The sequence below is a fragment of the Aotus nancymaae genome, unplaced genomic scaffold (assembly GCF_030222135.1).
Source record: "Aotus nancymaae isolate 86718 unplaced genomic scaffold, 86718_ANA_hifiasm-v0.15.2.pri h1tg000019l, whole genome shotgun sequence".
NCBI classification, from domain to species: Eukaryota; Metazoa; Chordata; class Mammalia; order Primates; family Aotidae; genus Aotus; species Aotus nancymaae.
This window is the reverse complement of record NW_026988431.1, coordinates 8,357,916-8,371,397: the sequence shown is the minus strand read 5'-3', so window position 1 is coordinate 8,371,397 and position 13,482 is coordinate 8,357,916. Positions and strand designations below refer to the sequence as shown.

Sequence of the window (13,482 nt, the reverse complement as noted above, 5' to 3'; positions counted from 1 at the left end):
TAGCATAATGGCTTCAGTTACACTTTGACAGGAGAATTTTCTTTTCATGTTCTTGGTCTTGCCAGGAAGTGCTTCCCTGAAATGGCAAAAGGGGAACACAGGAGTGGACACATCTTAACTTATAAGATGGCATCTCTGCTTTCTATGCTTTGGCAAGCCACCTACTTCAGGGTCCAAGCACATAGCAGGACCTCAGTAAATGCTGGTGGAATTGTATCAGTCCCCTATCTCAGCTGAAATGTGGGTATTTGGCCAGGCATGGTGGCTTATAGCTGTAATCCCATTACTTTGGGAGTCTGAGACGGGCAGATCACTTGAGCTGAGGAGTTTGAGACCAGCCTGAGCAACATGATAAAAACCCATCTCTAGAAAAAAAACACAAAATTAGCCAAGTATGGTGGTGTGCACCTGTAGTGTCAGATACCTGGGGGGCTGGAGCAGAAGGATTGCTTGAACTCAGGAGGTAAGACCATTTCACTCCAGCCTCGGTAACAAAGTGAGACCCTGTCTAAAAAAAAAAAAAAACGAAAAAAAAGGAAATGTGACTATTCAGTTTCATAGGAAAATTTCAGAAGAATCAAGGGAGTATTGAGGCAGACAGTGCCATATACTGGAGCAGCAGGCAGTTAAGTTTTTGGTGTTCCTCTGTGAAATGAGAATATATAAGAGAATATCTTTTAAACCTAAGTTTTTTTTATAAACAAAAATTTCTTCCAGCTAAAAGACTTCCCTTTATTCTGAGAACGTTCTTACCCTTTTTAGGGGGTAGGAGCTTGAAAATCTTCCTTTTATGAAATGATAATTGCAGTAAATAATAGTTGTTTTTCCTTTTTAATGTCCTTTCTTGGCAAAATGAAAAGTTGGCAAGTCATAGCAGACTCCCAATTTGTTTCCTGGTTAACTGTTTTAATTACTTTATGAAATAGAAAGGTCTGGGAATTTCTAGACTAGGCAATTGAGATGTGTTTCTCTTGCATTTTAGAGAAATGGAATAATTCTTTAAACAGTACAATAGGCAGTGGAGTTGGTAATGAATATTACCTACTTTGAGAAAACTTAGTCTTTAATATTTATTTATTATTTATATAAGCAAAGAAGTGATGTAATCAGATTTGATTTCTTGGGAGATGGTGCTGGCAGGTCAATCCTGAGGGTTCCTCATTTTTAAGAGCAAAATATGTTTCACTGTTTCTGATTTGCTGATCATTGAATTAATGAAGAAATAAATGAATTTGCAAGCCAATAGAAAAAGGATTGCCAATATTTAGAGATGAGGAGGGTACTTTGCCAGTGGGAGGCGCTCAGTAAGTGTTTTTAAATAAATGTTGGCCCTGGGGCAAAAATTATCCTCGCATGTAGGTGTTCCTTATTAGGCCACTTAAAAGCACACAAAGCCAGTCGACCTTTACTGTACAAACATGAAGTTCATTCATTCAACAGATATTTATAGAGCATTTACTGTGGCTTTGTGGATAAAGTTAGAAAATGTTCCCAGCTCGCATGAGCTAACAATCCATGTGTCAACAATAGGTAAACCAGAAAATAGAGTCGTAAATGCAAAAATAAAGTATGACGTGGTGTCAGAGAAAGTATATGAGGAGTACTGAGGCTGAGTGGTCAGGGAGAGCCTCACTGAGGAGGTACATTTGACACTGAGCGCTGGGAGTATCTGGGTGATGGGCATTTCGGGCTCACAGCCGCCACCAATGTCTAAAGGGCTAAACTTGGCCCGTTTGAGGGAAAGTAAGAACTAAAAAGAGGTGTAGAGGAGGCCCGAGAAACATGTGGGGCCACATCCTGTGAAACCTTGTAGGCCAGGGTGAAAAGTTTGGATTTTAAAAGCAAACAGAAACCTTTGGAGGGTTTTAAATAGGAGCAAGGCATGGTCAGATTTCCATTTAAATGGGGGTCTTTCAGCCTTGGTGCTATTGACGTTTCAATCTGGGTAATTCTTTGTTGTGAGACTTATTCTATGTATCATAGGATATTTAGCAGCATCCCTGGATTCTACCTGTTAAATGCCATGTTCATGTCAACCAAAAATATTTCCAGATACTGCCAGATGTCCCCTGTGGGACTAAATCACTCCTGCATGAAAACCACTGATTTTAATAAATCATTCTCCAGCTACTTCAAGGAGAAATTTTTGCAGGAGACATAATAGTGAAAGCCAAAAGACCAGTTAGGGAGCTGTAGTATGTTTCAGGCAAGAGAAGATGGTAGTTTTTAACTGCAGAAAGGGAAATGGGCTATGTGTGATGGCTGACACCTGTAATCCCAGCACTTTGGGAGGCTGAGGCAGGAGTACAGCTTGAGCCCAGGAGTTTGAGACCAGCCTAGGCAAACATAATGAGACCCTGTCTTTAAAAAAAAAAAAAAAAAACATAGCCACGCATGGTGGCACATCCATGTAGTTCCAACTACTTGGGAGACCAAGGTGGGAGAATCACTTCATCCAGAGAGGTCGAGGTTGCAGTGAGCTGTGATCATGCCACTGCACAGCAGCCTGAGTGACAGAGGAAGACCTTGTCTCAAAAAAGGAAAATAAAAATGTAAAATTAAAAAAAAAATTTTTAAGAGTGAAATGGATAGATTTGGAATGTGCCTTGTAGATAAAGTCACAGGATTTACTGATGGACTGGGAATGAGGGTGAAGGGAAAGATAAGAGCCCAAGGTTTGTGATGTGAGCAATTTGGTGACCAGGAGTATCTTTTACTGACAGGGAGAATGATGGAGGAGCAAGGCAGGGTGGGGATGCAGAGTGGACAGGAAAGGCACAGGCTCCGATTTGGAAGTGTTTGTCTGAAATGTGCATTGGACATCCAAGGCAGAAAACAGTCAAGCAGGCTGGTAGGTACAGAAGTCAGAGTTCAGGAGGATGATCGGGGCTAGAGATAAAATTGTTGAAGTCTTTGGCGTGTGGATGGCATTAAAGCCATGGTCAAGATGAGTCAAGGTGAGATTTCTGAGAGAGAAAGACAGACAGTACTAATAGAGAAGAGAAGGAATCCCAGGGGACTTACCGAGGAGTCTACCACACTCGGTGTTCTGCTGGATGAGAAACCAACATAGGAAATGAAGAAAAAGTGCAGTGAATGGGGAGGGTCCAGAAAAGCAGTGAGGAACATGAGAAGGCATGTGCAGACCCTTACACTTTTGAGACATAGCTTTTGTTCAGCTAGAAAGACAAGGAATAACAAGTTCCCAGAAGTCAGAATAAGTAATCTCATTAGTGTTGAGAGATCCTAAATGTTTCCTCTCCTCTAATCATTTTTAGCTATAAAAGCCAGTCCGAAGGTCAGTCACCCAGTGTTCTACAGCATTTAAAGAACTGATTGCTTCATGGTCTTAAGATCTGTACGGTTGGATATTCTTCTCCTCTGGTAATTAAAAGGGAGCTTTAAACTCTCCTCTACTACCATGACAGGGAATGGACCACAGAACCCTCACACTCGCTTCTAACTTTGAGAGCTAGTGTTTTTATGGGATACCCATCAGTGACTTGAACTGTAGAGAGGCCATTTGTCTTTGCCTTGGTTGACTTCCAGCTCCAGGTGATGGGGAACTAACTGGCAGGAAAGGAATGAAACAAAAATCAGGGTAGCTCACACATGAGGAGCCAGAGCAGTGCCTGGCTAGATAGAGTACATGGTTGGGGAACCGTCATATATTAATTTACAAAAAGCAAAATAAAATGACAGCAGCTCGTGATTGTATAAAATCCCTAGGTATATTTCAATACTTCAACCCACTATCAGACAAATTCATGTTCAGATCGGAATCCTACTTAACCTCCAGAGGCCCAAGGGTCATGAGCAGAGTGAATGGTGAGGGTGGGAGGGTTGAGTGGACGTAGCTGGATGTGGGATGTTAAAGCCAGGGACTGGGCTCAGTCAGCACCTAGAGAGCACTGTACTGCACGTAAATACATTTATACACTATGCTCAAACCATAGAAACTGCAAGAAACAGAAAACAGGGTCTGAAGACTAGGAACACGTAGACAAGTCTCAGGACCAGTTATTACAAACCAGATGTTACCAGGTAAGTTCCCAGCAGGAAACAGGTGTTCTAATTGAGGAAAATCTAAAGATGTAGGTAGCGTTAAGAGAGATCAACGGGAGATGAAGTGCCCTGATACTAGCAATAGCAAGGCTTTATTATCATGCCTAGGCTGAAGGGGCGTGAAGGGAACAGTTACCAGATCATGGAGAGTGTAAGGGTGAGCTACCCCATAGAAGCTAGTGGCCTTTGGTAACAGAACACAGCTTCCTGCTGCTCCTAACTGGGTGGGAGCTGGAGAGATAAGCATCTCAATCAGTCTCCAACCAGAAGCCAGAATAGATGTTAACCTCCTGGGACAAGAAGAAACATGGATTGCAGATCATAGATCTAGAGGGATAAACGAAAGCCATCCTCCATAGGCTCTGACATGAGTGGACTCAACCTAAATGTGTGTTCTTTTTCAGAATGAACAAGGTGTCTTTCTTCAGGGCTCATGATTTTAACACACATTTAGCTACACTGAGCAGTTCTAACCCTGACTTTGCCTGCAAATGAACTGCAGGAGCACATCAAGAAAACACCACAGGGAAGACTCTAAGATTATTTTATTTTCCTTCCTTTTTTTCCTGGGTTCCTTTCCTGAAACCTGCTACCTTTCATTTGGTGCAACATGCACTGATCATCTTCTAGGCTGAGAATCGCCTTTACTGAGTACTTAACGCGGGGAGAAATAAACAAGGTTGTCAACAAACAATGAAAAATCCTTACTCCATGGTGCTAGCCACCAAACCTGTGTTACAGGAGATCTGCCAGGGAAAAAATAAAGCCTGGAAAATGATCATCCATCAGCATATTCCACCTCTGAAAAATCATTAACTTCAAACAAGGTAATAAATGTAGGACCCTACGCATAGTACGTGAGCCAGTATCTTCTTAACGAAAACAATGTATTTCTACCACCCTGTTCCTGGGGCTGCATTACCTCGTAATGATGATCTGTTTTATATCTTGAGAACAGCAGGTGTTGTAGGAAATGCCGCAGCCATCAATCCCTAACTCTGAAGGTTTCTGTATGGGTGCTACTGTCCTGTTAATATCAGTGGTTATCACCTTACTGAGGAGCTTTGCAGTGATGATTGTGGAGTCAGGCAAGGTGATTAGTTCCTTTTGGGTCCCCTGGTTTCCATTCACTATTTGTTGGGATTGAAGAAGTACCTTTTACCATTTTAATGGATAATGGGACTAAATGGGGTGATAGATGTAGGTTGAATAGTGAATACATTTGTTCGAAGCAAACTTGGATTCTTGAGAGGTTTACATTTCCATATTCATCAGTTGAAAACAGATCACCACAAATTAGTTGAGAGAATCTATACAGTCCCTTCTCTCTATAAATTATCTGATTGTGTATAAACATGTAGTTGTATGCTGGGATGCAAGTACCATGATCAAAATTGAGATGCTATTTGTGGCCGGCTACAATCAGCCATATCATTTTTTGTTTTGAAAGGGAATGATCAGAAGCTTGGACTGTGAAGCCAGACTTCCAGGATTCAGGTTTCTACCTACCATTTACTAGCTCTGTGGCCTTGAGGGTGACTGAACCTCCCCATGGTTCAATTTTCTCATCTAAGAAATGGGGATAATGTTACATCTAACTCTTCAGGATTAATGAGGAGTAAATGAGCTAATACATGTAGAGCTCTTAAAACCATGCCTGGCCCAGAGGGAGTACTCTGTAAATGTTAGCTCTTACAGCATTATTTTATTGCAGGTCTAATGATGTATTGCACTGTTTATTAAGAAAACCTCAAAGCCGGGCTGTTACTAACTGGTGTAGAATCAGTCACATAAAATGGCATTTCGCTCACTCCACTTTGGATATCTTAACCGTTCCCTTACCCAGCACACTCTTACCTCCTGACAGCCCCTTACTAACTCCCCAGAAAGGTGCCTAGTGCATAACACATAGTAGGGTCTCCATTATTGTCTGGGGATGCATGGAGTCCACTAGGACACAGGTCCAATTTGTTTCAAAATGCCACCTTTTGTTCATGTAGCATACACTAAAGGAAGAAGGTTTTGCCTCCCTAATTGCCGGTCTTTATGGCCCCAGATACAACCTTGTCTTGATGTCACCTCATAACCCAGTCCTTGCTCGTGAAACCACCTGGGAGAGTCAACAGTACACGTGCTGTTCCTGAGTGGTAGATTTTTTAATTTGGAAACAGGTTTCTGCTGACAGATGTGTAAAAATGCACCTACCTATATAACTCCCCATCACCTTGACAGCTGTGAACAGCCAGTAAACCACACTGTTTCTTTTCTGTTGCTATTAATGGATACTTGAACTTTTCTCACCAGGTCTACCTGTTTCTAATGCGGTCACGCTGTCCCAAGAATTGTTTGGCTTATTGCATCCATGTGTATTCCCACACCCCTGGTGGAGGCAGTTCCAACACAAATAGAAAAGACGTGCAAATCTGAATTTCCGTTTCCTTCTCAAGGAAATGAAAACTACCAGGGTGTCCTCTGTTAGGCATTGGTCCCATTTCTAACCTTCTGTGTCTCCTGAAACCCACCCAGTGTGCCATGTGTGAAAGATGGTCTTGGTGGGACCTGGGTGGCTCATTTTATAATGTTTTTTCTTCTTTCAATCTATGTTTTAGTGTTGAGAAATACTGAGTAAGTGAGTAATAACCCATCTTGGTTTTGCTTTTTCTATCACTAGCTTGTAGAGAAATAATGTGACCTACAGATGTTTGGACAAATAGTACATTGTGTTAATGACAGATTCCTCTCAGACGTGCCCCATGCAGTTGAGCTTATCAGCAGTCGAAGAACAGGTATTCCTGGACTTTGTCTAATTGTTTTTGCTTTGCTTTTCTTGTTAGAATAAATACCAACCCCTACTGAAAAGGGGACTTGACAAAACAGTGTTCAGAGCTGTGCATTGCTTTTGTCCTTTACAAGGCAGACAGAGGAAGAAACGTGCAGATAGACATGTGGAGGTCACATAAACAGTCCTAATGCAATGGCAGCATTCTTGCGTGCTGGGTGTGGCACTGTGGAGGTCAGATATTACTTTATAATTGTTGCTTTTGTATTTTTACTTAAAGTACAGTAATAGAAAATAGGTTTTCTTAAGCAGATAAAAATTACCAGAGTTGTCATCTTTTATTCTAAGTAGTTTACTGTAAAATAGGTGATTAATGACAACTGAAAATCTCTGAGCTGTTTATAAAAGCGTTTTGTTGGGATTGTGAAGAAAAAGTGAGGGGACACAGTTTCCAAATTGGGTCACGTTCCGTTGTTCCCTAGATTAGAAAATTCAAGCAAAGTTTGAGTTTCCCGTGAGAGGATTATGGTTAAAATTTAGAACCCAAATGTTAGAGCTGGCTGGGACCTTTAAGTCACTTAACCCAAGACACTCATTTTTCCAAATGGGGAAAATGAGAGCCTCACATGGCTCCTTAGTAACTAAGCAGTAGCTAACACCCACGTTTTAAATCTGGGATTCTTATATTGTTCCGGTATTACTGCCCACTGCCTTTTTCTGGTCATAATGTTTTGTTTTTTGCTTTTGTTTTTTTGGTTTTTTGTTCTGTTTTGTTTTTATATGTATATATTTTTGTACTTTAGGTTCTGGGGTACATGGGCAGATCATGCAAGTCACAATGTTTTTAATTCAAAAATACTTGTTAAGCACTTAGTAGATAGTCATAGGCACAGAAGTGCAGCAATTGAGGTGTAAAAAAATACAACATAAGAATTCATCATATTAGCCATCAAAGTTATGTTTTTCATCTGTAGAAGAGAGACAGCTGCAAAGCATTGATCTTGACAATGACAATTAAAATGAACCTTATTTGAAGTTGCAAAATCACCACATGCACGAGGGCATTTTGCAGATGGCTTACAAAGAGTTAGTTTATGTAGGCACTTTAGGAAACAGATGGAAATCACAGTGTTCCATGGTACGTGAGGATTTATGGCTCTACATCAGCAGCAGAGTGGCTCCCTTCTACCTGATGGGACAGCTGAAGGGGTGTGATGCCTCTGGTTTGTAAATCCCTGGTATAGGAGTCCCTAAAGGAATTATGTCCCCAGCGGGACCGTTGGTTTCATCCTGTCCCCTGCGATGTATTATTAATGGATATTTGCTGTCAACAAAAAAATAGATATATATTCTATTTAAACTTTATAAAGGATAAGTTAGCATCATCTAGAAAGCTAGAAGATTGAGAGAGAAACGTACATTCATCTATACATTCTCTGCTATCATCACAAAACCCAACACAGTTTTAATTTTTTCTCAAACTTTTATGTTTACTATCTCTGGTACCTTCCCCCTTCCTCAATTTATCTGTCCCAAAATGTGTTCAGGGCTTGAGATTAGAGAATTAAAGGAAAATACATATGAAGCTGAGCTTCAGGAAGACTCAGCTAATAGGTAACTTCAAGGTCTTTGGTCTGTAAAATACTGATAAGAATGTGTGTCTTGGTTTCTTATAAGGTAGTATTTCAGCATCTCATAAAGAAGCTATCAGGGAAGATAGCAGCTTGAGAGGAAAAAATACCCTCACGTAATATCAGACAAAAGGGATCAATGAGATGAATGCCAGAGCTATTACAGTGAATGTAGAATGTCCTCTGTGTGATGGCATCTTCCCTAATTATTTAAGATTGCTTGTAAAATTGATTTTATGTAAACACAACAACACTCGGCAACAGCCGGCTTCTTGCAGGCAACATAAGTTGTTGGGGATTTATTGACCTGTCATTCACATGTGTTACTTTACTACCACTTAATGGTCTGTTTAGATAGCCTTGGTGTGTACAAACTCCCCACCCTCAGCTCCAAGCCTCACATGTTGACAGGTAGCTGCCACAGAGATAAAATAAGGAACCCCATGCCAGAGCATACTAGGGCATGGAAACATTTGTTATTTTCTAATCAAATGCAGGATTTTTCTCAGGAACTGGAGTAGGAAGTGAGGAGTCCACATCTTTCTATTTTCTACTATGTCTTGAACATAGAAACATAAAACATTACTAGACTCAGACTTAACTGCAGGTCTTAATTTCAACTCTTACTGGTGACCTAGTGCCATGAGTATGTCAGATCATGTCTCTAAGCTTCAGGCTGATCATCTATAAACAAGAAAAGCCGTTCAGTTATCACCCTATTCTTGAATTTCCTAAGAGGATTTAAGGACAAAATGGTTATAATGTGCTTTGCAAATGTGTGATCCAACTGACACATATACACACATACTTAATGCAGTCAGAGGTGTCAGCAGGCACACTTGGAAAATACAAAAAGCTATTCGCCTTGGAGTGGCTTAGTGGGTAAAGAACTAGTGCACAGTTACTACTCTCAGGGAGATTACAGTCAGATAGAGAAGATGTCACATTTTACAGACCTGAGACATTGTTTATTTTACTTTACAATCTCTCTCAAATTGAGGTATATCTCATAGCTAATGGTATAATCTTAGTTTAATATGAAGACTTTTTCTTAGTGGCGCATGAATTAATGGTGCCTCTTTTCATACTCAATTGTGTCTCAGATTCTGTGAAATTTAGTAATACAATCCCTCAGATAACTTTCCTTAGGGATCAAGGGAACTGTGGGAAGAGGGAGGTGTATCCCCAGAGGACAGATTCTGAAAGACTGCAGAAAGAATGACCGTGTAAGCTACATGGCTGGAAAATTCATGTTGGACTGGATAAGAACTCATTTTGGGAAAAAGATAATACATTTTGCAAGCACACCATTTTAAAATCCAAGAATCTTCTATTATATCAAAATAGAAATGTTAAAAGAAGAATCTGACAACTACTGGGAAAGGGAAAGAATAAACAGTGAACGCTGGCCTCCTGCGCCCCGTTTCATGGAACAAACAACTCCTAGGGAGGTCCCAGAGTGATGGGATCCTCACACGCAGGACGCCAGCCCTCAGACTGGAGCTGACATCGTCCATCCTCTTTCCCACTCTGTACCCGTTGGGTGAACCCAGCTCTTAATCTAAAACAGAACGTTCGGAGTCTCAGGCTCTGTGACCGGCCTCCAGAATGACCCCAACTCAATCCCAGGGCAGAGCAAACAGCCTTAACGCAGGTTTAGTTTTTTTGCAGGCCTTTGCTTTCAGGAATGCAGTTATGTGGCCATTTCCCTGACCCGGCCCTTGTCATAATGAATCCTTCCTTCCTATTGAATTATTTCCCCCTCTTTCCTCTAAAAGATTTATCCTGCATGCCAACCCTTAGTGAAACTTTTCTTGCTCAAGAAAAAATAAACAAGCAACCAGGATTTGAGTGGCCAGAGTTGGGACAAAATCAAATGGCGTTTCCTGTAGTTTAAAAGATTGCGAAATATTCTAAAGATGAAGGAGAATGTTGATACAGCTTAAATGCCCAATTATAGTAACTGGAGTTCAAAATCCAATTAGTGGCATCTTTCGTCTCCCTCCCCTGCTAATTTCCTCCTCTTCTTGTGTCCTCTGTTCACTCGTCGTGTCTGGTTTTATGCTTAGGTTTTCTATTTCTGTTTTCTCAGTATGATAATACAGTCGGACTTTATTCTGCCGTGTATGTTTAGTCTTTGCATTTTTCTCTCCCATCCTTATCTCCTGCATTTTATCTACCTCGACCTTTCCATCTGGTTATTTTTGCCCTTCTTCCTATTGCTTTATTATTTCCTCTTTCCTGTTTATTGTTTCTCTTCCTTCACTTAGGCTTCCCGTTGTCTATTTGTCAAGTCTTTCTGCGTTCCTCGTAAAATAATAATTATTGAATCAAGGATACTCCCAAAATGACAGGGTATAGGCAAATGAGAAACTGTGCTCTGCTATAGTTACTAGGTATTAAAAATAAACTTGACCAAGGCCAACGTCAAACAGCCTTGAGGTTGTTAACATCCAATTTAAGGGAGGCTCCCAAGGAGGACTCTCTTAAAGGAACGTTGTCCTTTGCCTGGGGATGAGGATAATGTTGGAAAAGAAGGGGGGTTGCAGGGAGAGGCAGTGTAGTGCAGTGGTGGTGGCCTCTGGTGCCAGACTTCCTGTGTTCCCGCACCAACCCTAATGCCTACTTTAGCTGTGTAACCTTGGGAAAGTTACTTCTCTGGATCACATTTGTCAAATAAAGATGATAATATAATACAACGTTTATATAACTTTTTTGAGGATTTAATGTGTTAGTATAGATAAGCACTTAAAATAGTGCCTAGAACACCGTAAGAGCTATGCACATATTAGCCATTGTCATTTGCTTTGTCACTCAAGTTGGCATCACGTTCAAGGAAACAGATGTTTTGAGAAATGCATTTCCCCTTGCATGTGTACATATGGAATGAAGCTTGAGAAAGCCCTAAAGCTGCAATTCTCAAAGTTGAGTGCTTGGACCAGCAACATCAGCATCGCCTAGGAATCTGTTAGAAATGCAAATTCTCAGGCCCTGTCCCTGCCCTGCCCCTGGTCAGCTGAATGAGAAACCTGGAGGGTGGGCCATGCAGTTTGAGTTTTAGCAAACCCTTCAAGTGATTCTGATGATGCTGACGTTTGAGAACTACCACTGTGGGGTGGATCTCCCCGCTCTACTCTCAAACTGCCTCCAGAATATAGAATGGAGCTGTCTCCATGTCAGTCCCGCACCACTACCACCAGCGACAGCACGAGCCATTGTATGGTCCCTGTTGTCATCTTATCTTTGAAGTGACTTGAGTAGGGAACAAGCTATGGGTGCAAGACAGCAGTATTCTGAGGAACACGAGAGTCATGTCTTTCTTAGGCCCCAGTAGTGAATTGCTTGTTTGTTTGGGCTCAAAGAGTAGGAGTCCAAAAGCATATAGGTGAGGACAGATTAAAACAAGAGATGTTCTTTATTCTCATGGAATAGGTAGGCAAGACTAGATGGTCCAAATGTGGATTTACACGAGTGCCTTTCACCTCTCAAAACAATCAGGACAACTGGCCATACGTGTGCAATGACCTGTGTTTCGAATTTTCAAATTGTCTCCTTTGAGGTATGTTTAGAAACTTTGCAAGTTGATACTCTTTAGGGCAAATCACTGTGTGCTCCTTTGGAAGCTCTGGGGTGGTGGGAGAACTTCCCCCTGCGGGGATTTGGACTGGGTAGTGACCTTTGTGGCATTGCTATGTCCCGAAGAGTACCATGGTGATTTACAGGACCTATGAAGCTCTCTGTTAAATATCGCAGAGGATTACATATACCTCTCTTATTAAATGTATCAGAAAAACACAGCTGGCATTAGCTGCTGGAGACTTCCCAAAGCAACAGCAGATCATGGGTCACAACCTTCACTCATAGGCAGACTTCCCAGAAGTCCTCGTGGAAGAACCAAAGTGAGAACATCTAGACTAGGAGCTCGTCGTTCACAGCTACCACCTAAGAGCACTAATTGCCAAAGGTGTGCTGCTGATGCATTTGCTATGCAAATACAAATTCCTGTGTTTGATTAGGATGTTACACCTTTATATTTACTTAGCCATATTGGTTGGTTACTCTTATCTTATTGATACAGAGACTGAGGTTCAGAGAGACTGTAGGGATGAAAGGCACACAACAAGTCATAGAGCCAAAGTGAGAGCTCACATCCTCTAAATTGTGACCCTGGGCATTTTCTACTTTGCTGTATGGCTCCCCTCTGCTGGCCTACTGCACGAGTCGGTCTCTAGTTATTCATCGTGGAAAGAGCATGGGTCCTCAGCAGGGAAGCCCCTTTCTGAAGCTAAGAAAGGCAAAGGTAATTTGCGTATTAGATTTGGCAGCCCCTGTATTGACAGCCTCTGACATTTTCCAATATTTTCCCGGACTCCAAGCTGGTAGAATGAAGGGGCTTAGCAGTGTTAGAGAATGGCCACATCAGTATCCAGCGGTGCCATCCGGTTTAACTGTGTGTGACGATGCAGGTATTCTATATTTATGCCGCCTAATCTGGCAACCACTAAATAACTACTTTTTTAATTTTAAAAAATTAAATTTTTAATTTTTAATTTGAATAGCAACATGTAGGTGGGAATTAGACTACACAGATCTGTAAGATCATTCTTTAGTTGGGTGTTTAGAATGAGTTTCATTTGGAGAAAGAAAAAAAACAGAAACATAATTTAACTTCTGTCCCCTTAACCTCTTGAAACAAACCATCACACAGAATTGACTTTTCCATCAAGTACCCAGCATATATCATTAGAACGATCTGGGGACCAGGAGCCCCCGCACCCCAGCAGAGCCCCCCATTACTGCATAGCATCTGTTAACCAGTTGTCTGGCTTTTATCTGAAAAACCAGTACAACAGCTCCTTCCTTCTCTTTCTCTCTCCCTCCTCTCTTCCTCCCTCCCTCTCTCCTGAGAGCAAGCCTTATTTATTGTTGTTATTTCCTATTAACCAATAGGGTGGGATATGAGCAGCATACAGAATAACAATGAGAGTTGTCCTCTATATTGGGCAG

At 41.3% G+C, this 13,482-nt stretch overlaps 1 protein-coding gene across 4 annotated transcripts in view; it reads left to right on the top strand.

The window, feature by feature from the left end:
* RARB (retinoic acid receptor beta) overlaps positions 1–13,482 on the top strand; it is a 777,639-nt gene that overhangs the window by 551,078 nt on the left and 213,079 nt on the right. The window lies entirely within an intron of this gene.